We start from the raw sequence: 13,693 nt of genomic DNA, 5'->3' as shown, positions 1-13,693 counted from the left end.
CTGCTGGTTGAGTGATGTTTCAGTAGGGGGTAGGGTCACAGGTGGGGCAAGGGGTTGGTTAGACATAGTATCAGCTTCTGCTTAGCCTCTTTGCAGCAGGAGCCGGGGGGAAGAGGGATGGACATTTGCTTGCAGCATCTGTGCGCCAGTGATTTGGTGGCAAGTGCTGCTCACATGAGCATGAAGCCTGCTCTTCTCTCCCAGCACAGAAGGTAAGGGAGAGCCTATCAGTCAGTCAGGTATTTTTGGGTGTATGCTATATACCCTATAGGTAGCCAGTCTGTGGGGCATGCATCAGGGGGCAGGTCAGTGCTGTCTGTTCTGCCCACATCAGGTTCACCAGGTACACCGCGAGGCCAAGAGCCGTTGCACCAGTGGGAGGCTCACCCTTTACACCCCAGGGTGCTGATCCCTGAGGCTCCCCCAGAGCTGGGAAAGGCATTAATGCATTTAGCTTCTTTCTTGACAAAAGCAAAGTAAATGGCTGCAAGGGAGTGCAGCCTGGAAAGGAAGGGCAGAAGGCACTTCCTGAGGGTGGAGGAAGGCGCTGGGCACATCCCCGTGGGCATGACAAGACAGAAGCATTGGGGAGCAGAAGTAGGACCCCTGCAAAGCTCCCTCCTGTACAGAGAGGCATTTATTACTTCCCCTTGGCTCCAGCTACTGATGACAGTTACCCAACAGGGTTACTAAACCTGCCTGACTTCCCCTCCTGCCCCAGACACCCAGGCTGCTGACAATGTTTCAGAGATCACACTGACATGGTTCATGTGGTGTCCCCTGCACCCCTGGATCCAGAGGGGTTTTTCACGCCTGTTCACCCTCACCCTGGGCAGCCCCAAGAGAAGGCCACTTCTTTTGAGCTCAGTTTTGGCATCCTGTGGGGTGTCTGACAGCCCAGGGGCACATGGAGAGGTCCAGAAATGGGGGCCTCCCTGCACACCCCTTGGTAAGCACCAAGCTCGTGTCTGTTCAGGGTAAGAGCCATCAGGGAGGGAAGACACCCAGTGCAAGCAGGCATCAGCCCTGACTTTCCCGCAGAGAAACAAGGCGGGGCAAAAGCCCCGGCCCCCACCTAATGCACCCCTTCTTAACAATAGCACTGTCAGCAAGGACTTGTGCTGCATGGCAGGGCTCCCCATGGCCCTCTGGGACTTATCTAACCCCTAACGAGACGCAGGGAGACATGCCATTCTGACAGCCCTTCCCGCTTTGGAAACAAAGATGTTTGTCTCTCTTTGTGGAGGCCTGTTTATTTGGGGAACAGGGAAGGAAAAACAGCGGAGAGCAGAACAGGGCCTTCCCCAACACGGTACTTTATTCAGCTGCCTCAGGGTGCGAGCTCAGCTTCGTGGTCAGGGAAGGTTTTACCTGCTGAGCAAGTCGAGAAGGACCTGTGCCCATGACTGGGATTGAGCAGCGTGGGAGGGACTGGGAGAAGGACCCATCGGGGCTGGTAGGACAGGGCAGTTGGGGGACCAGCCCTATAAGTGGACAGGACCACTTCTCTAGCCATGAAGGTTTGAATCCAAGAAGGGTGACAAAAAACACACAGAGCCTGCTGGCCAGGCTACCAAAACCTGCAAAGGCACTCAGCTTTCCCTAGCTGGCTGCCCACCAATGATAGGTGGTTACGCCACTTGGCCCAGGCACCCACCCCACCTTCCTTAGGGCTTGGTCCCCTCTCCAAATGTCCCAGCCACTCTCTCAGCTTGGATACCACAGAGAAACCAGAGCTGCTTCTCCCCCTCTCCTCCTCCTCTTCCTTCTGCTGTGCTGAAGGCTGCGGTGGAGGACTGCCTGCCTCACCTCCCCACGGTGCTCAACACTCCCAGCTGGTGGGCGAAGGTAGTCCAGGACTTGCTCGACAGGTAAAACCTTTCCTCGCTATGAAGTCTCTACCTGCATTTATGACTGGCTGCCTCTGAGCCAAGGATGCCTTTTTGGGAGCTCCAGGAGTGGGCTCAGCTGGGTGCGGAGCACTGTTTTTCTCCAGGATTTTATTACTTGCTTTGTTTCTCAGGGTGTCTCAGTTGGACTTCCTTCAAACTCTCCATTGCTTCATCGCTATCTGCTCTCTTCTTTCCCCCAGCCGTGCACAGACCCCGCGCACAGCAGAGCACAGACGGCACCTGGCACCTCCCAGAAATCTCTCTGGCCAAAACACCTGCTACTGAGCTTTGCTACAACCTCCACATAGACTGAACCACGCAGCATCCTTGTGACATGGTGGTGGGTTGGAGAGGAGATTGGGGATCATTCAGGACCTCTGCTGCTGCTGTGCTCCCATCTCCTCCTGCTCTCTGGCTGTGCTGGGAGCCCATCACACCAGTGCCAGCACTACCACTTGCTGGGCAATGGGGCTGAGCCCCCCACCCTGGTGACAGGCCGCATAGTCACAAGTCCTGGGCAACCTGTTCCCTGTCCCTCTGCTTGCACGCAGGGACCCCTCAGGGCAAGGGAGTGGGTTGATGTCCCTGGGCCCAGGCAGGACCCTCCAAGGAGCACCACCAAGGCCAGTGCGTCTGTCCTTGATACTCAGATTTTCCAAGCACAGCCCTGGGGCTGAATAAGAGAGAAAGGAGCAGTGAGCCCAGGAATGATGGTGTTCATCCCCAGATGTCTGGTACAGCTGTCTGGCAGGGAAGGGTGCTGTGCTACAGGGATCTGGTCTCACTGAACACCAGCCTTCATCTCTTCTTGCATTGTGCAATGTCCATCAGGCTGAGGTTTCCTGGAAAATACCTCTTCAAGTTCCCAAGACTGGCCAGAGGAGCCCTGTGAGTTGAGCTGAGCCTCAACTGAGAGGATCTTTAGATACTGCAAGCTGTTAAAGAATTTGCAGACACAAGAGGGGATGAAAAACAGCAGCCTTCCTTGCTTTGGAGCAATTATGTCTTTTGGGAACAGCCAGCCAGTTGCTCCTGGGCCCTGCATATATTGTGGCCTGAGCAAGGTCAGGATCTGTGCTGGGACCAGTTCACTGAATGCAATGGGGCTGGATGGGTGGCTTCAGGGTTGTCAAAGCCTTGGCTGGGGGAAGAGGCAGGCCAGGTTGCTGCAATCACTTTGTCAGGCTGCATCCAGCTGCATGGGGCAGTGGGATGCTGGAGGGTCAGCATCAGGTGTCTCCAACCATCTGCTCCCATAGCTCCCCAGGCCTGTTGGGCACATAAAAGGATTTGGGATGAAGACTACTCCACCTGTAAAACTGCTAGCTGTCATGTGAAGGAGATGGCTTGCAGAAAGACTGTATCTCCCCAGAGAGTGATACCTAATGCCAAGAAGCCATCACACTCCATGCTTTGGGATGCAGGAATGGGGGACGAAGGGAAGAGCCCTTCAGCCCTGGAGGAAAAGGTCCATGGAAATGGGGGTAAAGACCATGTGCCCAGAACGAAGGCCTCCTTCCAACCTAATAATAAGCCTCTAGTTGAGCAAAGATAGTCCCAAAGTGTGTCTGTAGAGCTCTGCGGTGAAGCCCAGGGCACTGGGCCAGCTGGAGCAGCACTGCTGGAGAAAACCTAGCCCCTCTGCACATATACCCACCCTTGGGGATCACAGGGTTGCTGTCATTTGGGTCAGGCCAGCCTCAAAAACATGAAGCTCAGCATTGTTGAAAGCAGGCAACCTAAGTGAAGAGCATGACTGACCAAAGCTGGTGGGCTGCAGCTGCTTTGGGGACACTCTTGAGGACTGGTCTTGGATGCTGACCCACTCCTCGCTGAGTTGCCATTTCCCCTTTGGAAAACCAGTGCTGTCCTACTGCAGGAAGGTCAGGCTGTGCCCAGCACGTGGCTGCATCTCAGCTTGGTTGGGGAACAGATGGTTTTACCCCTCAGAGTGAAACAGAGATGCTGGGCTCTGCACTGCTATTCCCAGAAGCAGAAGCGGGTGAGGATGCCCAGCTTTGCCATGAGCCAGCTGTCCCTCTTGCAAGCAGGAGGGTGGCCACTGGCTCAGAGCGATACTCCCCATGGGGAAATGGGACGCTTTCCGAGAAAGGCAGGATCTCAGCAGGCAGCATGTCAGCAGCACTGTCTGGGCAGGGGCAAGAGCTGCCAGAGATGGGGTGGCTTGGTTTGCTGGGAATGTGCCCACCCTTTTGAGGGGAGACTTGCAAATGGCTCAGAAAAGCTTGCTTTTTCAGATTTTTGGCCCAGCACAGGCCTGCCCAAGGAAGAATAACACCCTGTGTGTTTGCAGGGCCTCCCTCTGTCCTGAGTGCCCAGGGAAGGGCATCTCAGCTCAGCCTTGCAAAGCCCCAGCATCATTCCAGGGTTAGGGTATCTGCAGCAGGCAGGGAAGGATGAATCCCGAGGGAAAGCAGAAAGCAGGACAAGCACTACAGTTCACAGCCAAGCTTTTTTTTTTTTTTTCTTTAAACTTTCTGGAGGTGTTTCTGAAAACAAGATACTCTTTGGTCCCTCCAAGAGGCTGCAGAGTGAAATGCACTGCTTTCTTTTTTTTCAATGCAATGTCTTTCATCCTTCTGGGTTGTGTGCACATTTCTGGGAGCACCCTGACTTCCACTACAGAGTATCACCCAGCACTGTAAAGCCATGGATCAGCAGCACCAGCAGAGCTGATGGGAGCACAGGCTTGGATGTGTGGCACAAGAGGCAGACTCAGAGCTGGCCTGGCCAGAAGGAGAGAGGATAGTGGTTGAACAAGTGGTGCCTTGGGGATGAGAATGGGGATCCTGAGACCGCTCAAGGCATCTGCTCCCAGGGGATGTACCATACAGCACTGCTCCTGCCTCCATTGAGCAAAGGGAGGAGAATGTTCATGGCACACTGACACTCATCACTCCTTTTTGGTAGCCACAGCACCCTCCCCAGCTCTGGGTCCCCCCGTCACACCCCAGAACAGTTTCCGAGTGCATGTTTTGCAGAGTGCTGCCACATCAGCTGTTATCACAGCAAAACTTGGTGTCTGGAGGAAATCCTGCCTCTCCCCATCACCTTGTGAAGGTGGGTCCCCAGGCTCCCACCACTGGTAGCATCTCAATGCCTCACCAGCTGTGGATGGATTGAGTCCCTGGCCTCCTCCATCTGCAACCAGGACAAGCACTGACAGGCCCCAGCTCCCCAGTATGCCTTTGCCCAGCTAGTGTGTTTCAGCTCTGCCTGCAGATGAACAGAGAGCTCCCTCTCCTCATAGCACTGGGGTGCCAAGCCTGACTTTGCTGCCGGCTGTGCCTGCGGGCCATCTGACTTCAGCCCCAGCTCTGCCGGGGCTGGGCTGGCTGGGCACGCTGTGGTGGCAGCCTTGCTGGCGTGGCAGCTGCCCTGCTCTGGCTGAGCGTCTGTGGCCTCCTCCTGTTGAAACTTCATCCCTCAGGGGCAAACCAGCAGGGCACCAGCAAATGAGCTGGGATGGAGGTGAGGGCTGCCATTACAACAGCAAGGCTGCGTACGTGCAGCTTCCCAGCATCGTGCAACCACAGTCCCAGGTGCTCTCCTTCCACCTGCCCGGCCAGGCCTGTGTAGCTGCAAAGGAGAAGGGGCACTGCCTGGCTGCATTGTGAAATTCGGCTGCTCACCCAGCCTGCATCAATAACTGGCCTCCACATGGGTCTGGAAATTTGCTGCACCCCTTAGAAGGGGTTACAGATGTCTCGCAAGAGCCACTCTAGCCCTTTTCCCTGTCCTGCTGCTCCAGACTTCAAGTCTGATTCACAGAGATTTAGGCACATGAAACTGCTGCTAAGGGTTTTACAGCAGTGCCTGAAGAGATTGGGTCCTCCTTCACTTTGACTTGGATAAGCAAAAAAATGTGCTACAGGCCTGGAAAATAGAAAATAAGATTCCTGTTTTGGTGCAGCTGGTAGAGCAATGAGTAAAGCAGCAAGCAGGGTGTCTGACATTCATCAGGGGAGGATGAAGAACTGTGTAAGACAAGTATTGAAGAGATGATGATGTGCAGGCTGAAAAACATATATCCATAGCATTGAAACTACAGGGCATAGATGGAGTGCATGGTCCTGCTAAGAGCAACTGGACGCGTAACAGAAGATGCCAAGCAACAGCACAGCCCGGCACAGAAGGAGCTGATTAAGCGTGAACAAAAGGGAGCCGTGACTTGGATGCAGACTGTAGGGCTGTCAGCCACATTGTGTGCTGCTTGCGCTCCAGGACATAGCCTTTGCTCACCAGCAACCAGGCTGTCTTGAGCAGAGACACTTGCGTGACCGAGCCACTGCCGACCGGAGCTGAGAGGGGAAGCAGGGATGAGCTGTGATGAGAAATATCTCCAGAGCAGAGAGCTGCAGCTGCAGGGTGGCTGGCTGCACTTGGGTTGCCAGCAGTAGTTAGGGGCCCTGCAGTGTCAACAATAGCCCGCGAAAGAAACTGACACCCAAAGAATGGCCAAAATTGTCTGTGGTTATAAATCTGGCTTTTCAGCTCTTGGGAAGGGGGCTTGTTCAGCAACTCAGAGGAATGCAATTTTTCAATTGTTCAATGGTTTTGAATGTGTGAAGGGACAGGACTTCACACTCATTTTCGAGCCAGCTGCCACTTACCACCCATATTTCTGTGAGTGAGCTCACATCAGCCAGGATGACAGCCCAGACCATCCCATCCTGCTCTCCAACCTTCAGCTGTTTGCCCCTGCCTGGCACAGCCTCCTCTCTTGTGGTGAAAGGATTCCTGTTGCTGAACATCTGACTAATGTGAAAATAACTGAGTGTTTTGCAGCACCAGCTTACATTGGGTTTGCAGATCTATGGAGTAACTTTGACATGGAACCGCCTACTCCTTCCCTTCTACTGAGACAGACAGACAGACAGGAGGCTCAGGCAACAGTGAAAGTGAGGTCTGCTGGAAAGCAATTTCAGCCGCACTTCTTTCTATCCAGTTGCATTTCTTCCTCTTACCATGCCCAGCACTGAGGCCTCTAGGTATCACCCAGCTGCGTGTTAAAGGATAGGTTAACAACTAGTCTTGGTGGGATGGATGGTGGTGGAGTTGCACAGCTTACGCTCCATTTTTACAAGGAAATAACAGGCAGTGGAGCCCCTGGTACTTGGAATAGAAAGGAGAAAGGAAGGAGAACGTTTGACATGGATATTACAAAACGAAAGAAAAATCTGGTGTCAGTGCACTCCAGCCAGCATAACGAGAACACAAGCCAGAAGCATCCTACTTCTAGTTTTATTTTCAGCCCAGAGAACAATAGTCTAGGAAATGGGAAAATGAGAGCCCTAGACAGATGACTTATTAGAGATGTCTAATTTACCTATTGCACCTGGCACAGCATCCAAGTTCAAGAGAGAAGGATCAGATAAGGATGATCCTTTGCAGGTGCCTTACTCTTCTGCATTGCAGAACATTGCCAGGGTAGGAGGAAGAAATATGGGTAGTGGACAGGATGCCTCCACATTGCTGAGCTTAGAGGTTTGCTGCCAGAAGTCGTCCCAGGGTAACTCTCAGACTCCTTTTCCAGGGAGTTGTATCTCTTCCTAAGTTACTAGAGGGATCAGACAGATTTTCCTGCTGCTGTGTCCCATTGCTGGAGATGCTGCTCTGGAAAGCTTACAACACACCTAAAGTAGTAATGGCAGAGTTTTGTATTGCATCAGCAAGCAGCACCAGGGGGTCTGCCTCAGAGCCTGACACTTAAAAGATGTGCCAGCCAGGACCATGTGCTACTTGCAGTGACCAGCCACCTCCATCCCTGGAGTGACCTGAGGAACAAGTGTGCTCCAGAAGGAACGACTGTTCTGGTGCTGCTGGGTCATCAGCAAGTGACCTTTGGGATGAGGAAGACCACTTCTCTGGAGAGTTCTCCTGAGCATCCTTAACATCAGGCTGCTCAAACAGATAACTAAGAAGAAAGCAGCTAAAAAAACCTGCACCAACAGGTAGATTTCCAGCAACATTGGCTCAAGGGCATTCAGAGCTGCTTGTGGCCAAACAGGAGTCAAACACAGTGTGGGATTGCTTAATGACACAGGTCCTTTCACCCCTGAAATTGTTGAGGGAAGGCAGCTAATGAGACTGGTGGATTACAAGGCAGTAAGCATTGGGAAGCTCAACCTAACACAGCCTACGCTCTCCCCTGGAGGAGTACAGCCACCCAATCTCATGAGACGTGCCAATCTCCAGGTTACCAAGGCTGTGGCAGGCATGTGGTCCCCTAGTTGTACCAGAGTGCTGAATGGGAGCATATTGCCATTCTTCACACCTCCACCCCCAAACTTCACAAGTGCACAAATAGGGACTGGCGCTGCTCCACACTGCTCCTAATCTCTGCTCAAAGTTAGCTGAACCAGCATCCTCCACGTATTAGGCCAGAGAATGACACCAGGTCAGGAACATCACTGTTTTGTGAGGATAGGACACCTTGCAGGGGCCACAATCAACATTTTCCTAGCAGGTGGGAAATCTCTAATCTACAGCCCAGGAAGGCTCAATTTCTCTGGCATCCATGCTGTAGGGATAAACTACTTAAATCACACACAGGCAGCTGTAGTACAACAGTGCAGTGAGGAAACAGAAAACAGTATCATCTGAATTGTTCCAGGTTACTTGAAACTGGTCAAGCAGGGAAGCAATTCCTTCCCCTGGATTTTAATCAGGTACCACTTTCTGTGCAGCTTCTGTGGGAGCCAGGCTAGAGGTTCAGCAAGGGCTGGTGGGCAGAAAGGTTGGCACAGGCCTTTGGGCAACCTGATGGACAATGGGGTCCATTTAAAGGACAGGTTTCTCTCACTCATAACAAGTGAAGAGAGCATCTCAGTGCTCAGCAATATCCTATTTACAGAATGGAAACTACTGTTTGCTGGAGCTGCACATCTAGCAGGCTAAATCATGGGGCAGAATGACCTGGATGGTCATAGGCAGCTGCCCTATGATCTGAGAATGTTTCTGGCATCGTGTGTCCCTTGTCTCCGTGCTGAAGGCTTACAGAGCTGACAGTACTTTGCTGCGCTGGTATACTGAAGCTACAAAGACCAGTAAAACTCTAAGTTGGTGGAGTTATTAATGGCTTTTAATTGCTCTCAGCAAGTTCAGCTGTTCAGTATTTCCCAGGGATTATATGGAGCACCAGAATAGCTTGTCTGCCAGGAGCACTTCCAATACATCATCAACACACAATTCCCAGGCAGGCAGAGTCCAACAACACAGCAGCAGTTCCTGGACAAGCATAGCCACACAAGTCTCCTGGGCTGCTTGGTGAGTTTGCTGGAGTCAGAGTCCATGGAGTGAATGAGGCAGCAATAAGGAAGGAAAAAATGGATAATGACATAGGGATGGCAAAGGGGTACCCAAAAGCTCATGTTATGGGTGGAGGGGGCAATGCCTTGCGTATGGAGTGAGGAGACAGAAGTTGTGCTGCAGAGGAGGGACTTCTACCCACACTGCCGCTGGAGGAAGAGCAAATGCTGGCTGCCTCTCCAGGGCAGGCAGTAACAGGCTGCTGCTCCTTGCCTTCTCCTCCTCCTCCCCGCTCCAGCTGCTGCAGGACAGGGTGGTGCCAGAGGTGCCTGCCTTGGCAAAGGTGACTCTCACATCAGGTTGGGCAAGTATCAAGTGAGTTCCTAGGATCACGATCCTTTTTTGGCTCTGAAGGCACTTTCCCATGAAAAAAAACAAACCAACCCTCCTCTGTCCTGCCAGTCCCAACGCCTTCCAGATCCTCCCAATTCTCTTACCACGTCATGTGGCTGAACACTAACGACTTCCCAGCCAGGATGATCATTAGTTCCTCATATTAAAGACATCTACTCACCGATTAATATCTTTGGGCCCATTTGTTGTCTTCCTGAAGTGTCAGTCACTTGACCAACTTGATAAACTTCTATGATGACATGGCTGGCTTGGTAGATGAGGGGAAAGCAGTGGACATTGTCTACCCTGACTTCAGTAAGGCCTTTGACACTGTCTCCCATAAGACCCTCATCGAGAAGCCAATGGAAGTATGGGCTAGGTGAGGAAACAGTGAGGTGGACTGAAAACTGGCTGAATGGCCAGGCCCAGAGGGTGGTGATTAGTGGCAAAGAGTCTAGCTGAAGGCCACTAACTAGTGGTGTACCCCAGGGGTCAATACTGGGTCTGATCCTGTTTAACATTTTCATTAATGATCTGGATGATGAGGCAGACTGTACCCTCAGCAAGTCTGCTGATGACACAGAACTGGGAGGAGTGGCTGGTACACCAGAGGGTCATGCTGCTATCCAGAGGGGCCTCAGCAGGCTGGAGAAATGGTCTGGCAGGAACCTTGTGAAGTTCAGTGAGGAGAAGTGCAAAGTCCTGCACCTGGGAAGGAATAACCCTAGGCAGCAGGAATAACCCCAGGCACTGGGACAGCCCAGCTGGAAAGCAGCTTGGCAGAAAAGGACCTGAGGCCCTGCTGGACACCGGTTGATCATTGACCAGCAATGTGCCCTTGCAGCAAAGGATGCTAACAGTATCCTGGGCTGCCTTAGGATGAGTGTTGCCAGCAGGTTGTGGAAGGTGATCCTTCCTCTCTACTCTGCACTGGTGAGGCCACACCTGGAATGCTGTGTCCAGTTCTGGGTTCCCCGGTACAAGAGAGACAGGGACATACTGGAGAGAGTCCAGGGAAGGGTCACAAATATGATTAAGGGACTGAAGCATCTCTTCTATGCAGAAAGGCTGAGAGTGCTGGGACTGTTCAGTCTGGAGGAGAGACGGCTCAGGGGGGGACTTTGTCAATGTATATAAATACTTGAAGGGAAGATGGAGCCAGGATCTTCTCAGTGTTGCCCAGTGACAGGACCAGAGGCAATGTGCACAAACTGGAACACAGGATGTGCCCTCTGAACATCAGAAAACACTTTTTTACTCTGAGGGTGACTAAGCACTGCCCAGTCAGCTGCCCAGAGAGGTTATACAGTCACCATCCATGGAGACAGTCAAAAGCCATCTGGAAATGGTCCTGGGCTGCTGGCACAGGGACCACTGTTTGAGCATGGGGATTGGACCAGAAGACCCCTAGAGGTCCCTTCCAACCCCAGCCATGCTGTGCTTCTGTGAAAGGGAAGAAAGCAGTATGCTTGAGAAGGAACACAGGAAGCACCTGTTAATATGCTGATCCCAGGAAAATAGGAGCATGATTAAGAACATTTCAAACTAGGGGACATCAGGTTGCCAAAGCCTCAGTGCCCTAGAAGTCAGGCTGGTGACAGCAGTCTAGCCGGAGGTCACAAAGCAGTAGAGGAAAGCAGGACGGCCTTGAAGGAGCACACACAGACTACTTCCAGGTTACTTGCCATCGAATCATAAATGCTGCACGCAAAGGGGAGCAGTATAGCTCAGTCCACTCTGGCTCAAGGGATAGTTTCGTATGGAAGTAGGCTCACCTACTCATATATCTGACCCTTTTCCACATCGCCCCAAGCTCCCAAGAGCCCAGAGAGACTTCTCACAGCCCTCTGCTTTGTCCACCCATCCATGCCTAAGGATGGCTGGAGTCCAGGAGGCAAGATGAAGTTGCCTCTCCTCCAGACAGGGGAACACAGGCATCCCTGGCCTCTCCCCAGGCCTTGCCCAGAACAGGCAATGCTCGGCAGGTTGCTGCTTACATCATCCAGCCAGTGGTTGCCACAGTAACCGCACTTATGGATGAAGGATACGAGGTTCCTGGGGTAATGAAACGACTGCCACCTACCTGGGTGTTGCCTCCATTGCGCGGCAGGAAAGGACGATGCAGTTTTCTGAGGATGAGAAAATAAATACCTTTCCCTACACTACACCAAGCCGGGCTTCCCATCTGCTCCACCCTCCCATGCGCTGCTGCAGCTCCACTCTCCACAGCCCTGTGCTCCCTGGCAACTGCACTGCTTCCTTGAACACTCAACCTAAGAAGAAAAACTGCTTTAGACAAGAAGAAATCAACCTACCCAGTCAGGAACCATCACTTTTTTCAGTTTTGATAGCAGATGTGCTCTGCAACCCCACCAGACCCACCCCATAGGGAACCAAGGCCTGACCCCCATGAGCATCACAGACCCCTTAGTGTCAGTTGTTGAACAGATGTCTGAAGGGCTTGGATGGAGAACTCACTGTCCCTCAGGGACCCTTCCAGTCTAGTTTTTTAACAAGGTCTGCTCACACTCACCTTCATTACGTGCAGAAGTGATAGTAGCAGAGGGAAGCCACACAAAACCAAAGCTTGCCAGACCTGATGGACTCCCATAGTGCTGCTCTCATCCCCATTCAAAGCAAGAGCAGGCCTGTAGCTAGAGGCAGTGTTTGTCCCTCTGGTTCCATGGCTGGGGAGAGGAAGCATTTACAGAATGCAGGTCACCCCTGCCTGGTGCCCTCAGCTACATGAAGATCCAAGGGAAGGCCACATAAAGCCAATTACCCTTCTGCTCCAAGTCCACCTCTGCTTCACAGCAAAGCCCTCAGGGAGAGGTGCACCAGATCAAAAGAAGTTACATGGTCACAAGAGATAGGGATCAGCCATTGCCTCTGCTGAGCTCAGTTTTCAGCAGCTGTGTGAAAAAGAAAACCTACTGTGGAGGCTCACCATTTGGGATCCAAAGGGCAAACTCCAAAGTCTCTATGGACAGGGTCCAAATGCAGGCTGTTATGATCCGATTAGCTACTGCGTTCACTTCTGCCTCTCAGTGCACCAGCCTGGGAGACCACAGCCTCCAAACTCCCATCTGCTGGTTGGAATTGCTTGAAAGGACAGAGCAAACAAGGCAGAGAACACGAGAAGGACTCATCCTCAAAGCACCCTAGAAAAAAACAAAGAGGGCAACTGCTGGGGATTCTTTTGCTGTGCACCATCTCCTGTGTTATGTGTGTACACACACATAACCAACCCAGCCTATGCGATTTGCAGCCATACTGAGCATTCTCAGCTGTGGCCCCAAGTCCCAACAACAGTGCTCTGAGTTTAAGCCTGATACAAGAACTGAGAGCTCTGAAAAATAAGTCAGGATCTGGGTATCTCTAATTAAGCAGCAGGAGTTAGCAGACACATTAGGTCTTGATCTTGCCTCTGCTTGATGATGTAAGTGTTGGTCAGGCGCTCATTAAGGGAGTGCCAGTCCTCTGGTTGTTTAATTGGAGATGGGGCAGACAAAAGGGAGAGACAGACACTTACAAAGGGGACTGATTAAGATGACAGGCAGTCCTTAGAGAGCTCTTTGGGTGTTCTTTTGTTTTGGAGGGCCATTTCCTAAGTTATTTGAGGAGGGAAGACACTCAGCACCTGGAATTATCCTAGAACCAGTGAGTTGCATATAGTTCTACCATGTGTGCTGACAGAGCACTTATATTGAGGCTGGTTATTCAGCTGAACAGTTGATCGCTCAAGTGGGAGATGTAATGCTTGGTTACCACCAACAGCCATTAAAGGGGTCGAAGGATTTGGCTCCTGTATGAGCAAGGGAGGCAAAGTACCTTCAAGTGATTTCAAATGCTTTTCTTACCCAATCTGTTTTTCCCTCCAGCCTGGGACAACAGCCAAACTCAGGGAGAGGACATAGGGCATGGCAAGCTACAGTCTGGAGAAGGTCACCTCCAGGGATACAGTTATGCCCACCTCCCCTTCACCCAAAGCCTAGCATAGTCAGAAGGGCCACAGCAAAACCTTACCTGGGCAGTTCTCAGCCCTCTGCAAGCCAGATGTGGGTGACAGATTGCACCTCACCCCTAGCCCTAGCAGAGCAGGACACCACTGTGGCAGGGTCCACCTGACTAGCAGT

Source organism: Phalacrocorax aristotelis, chromosome 1 (genome assembly GCF_949628215.1).
Source record: "Phalacrocorax aristotelis chromosome 1, bGulAri2.1, whole genome shotgun sequence".
In the NCBI taxonomy this organism is placed as follows: Eukaryota; Metazoa; Chordata; class Aves; order Suliformes; family Phalacrocoracidae; genus Phalacrocorax; species Phalacrocorax aristotelis.
The sequence above is the reverse complement of the archived record's forward strand: the minus strand, read 5'-3'. Positions refer to the sequence as shown.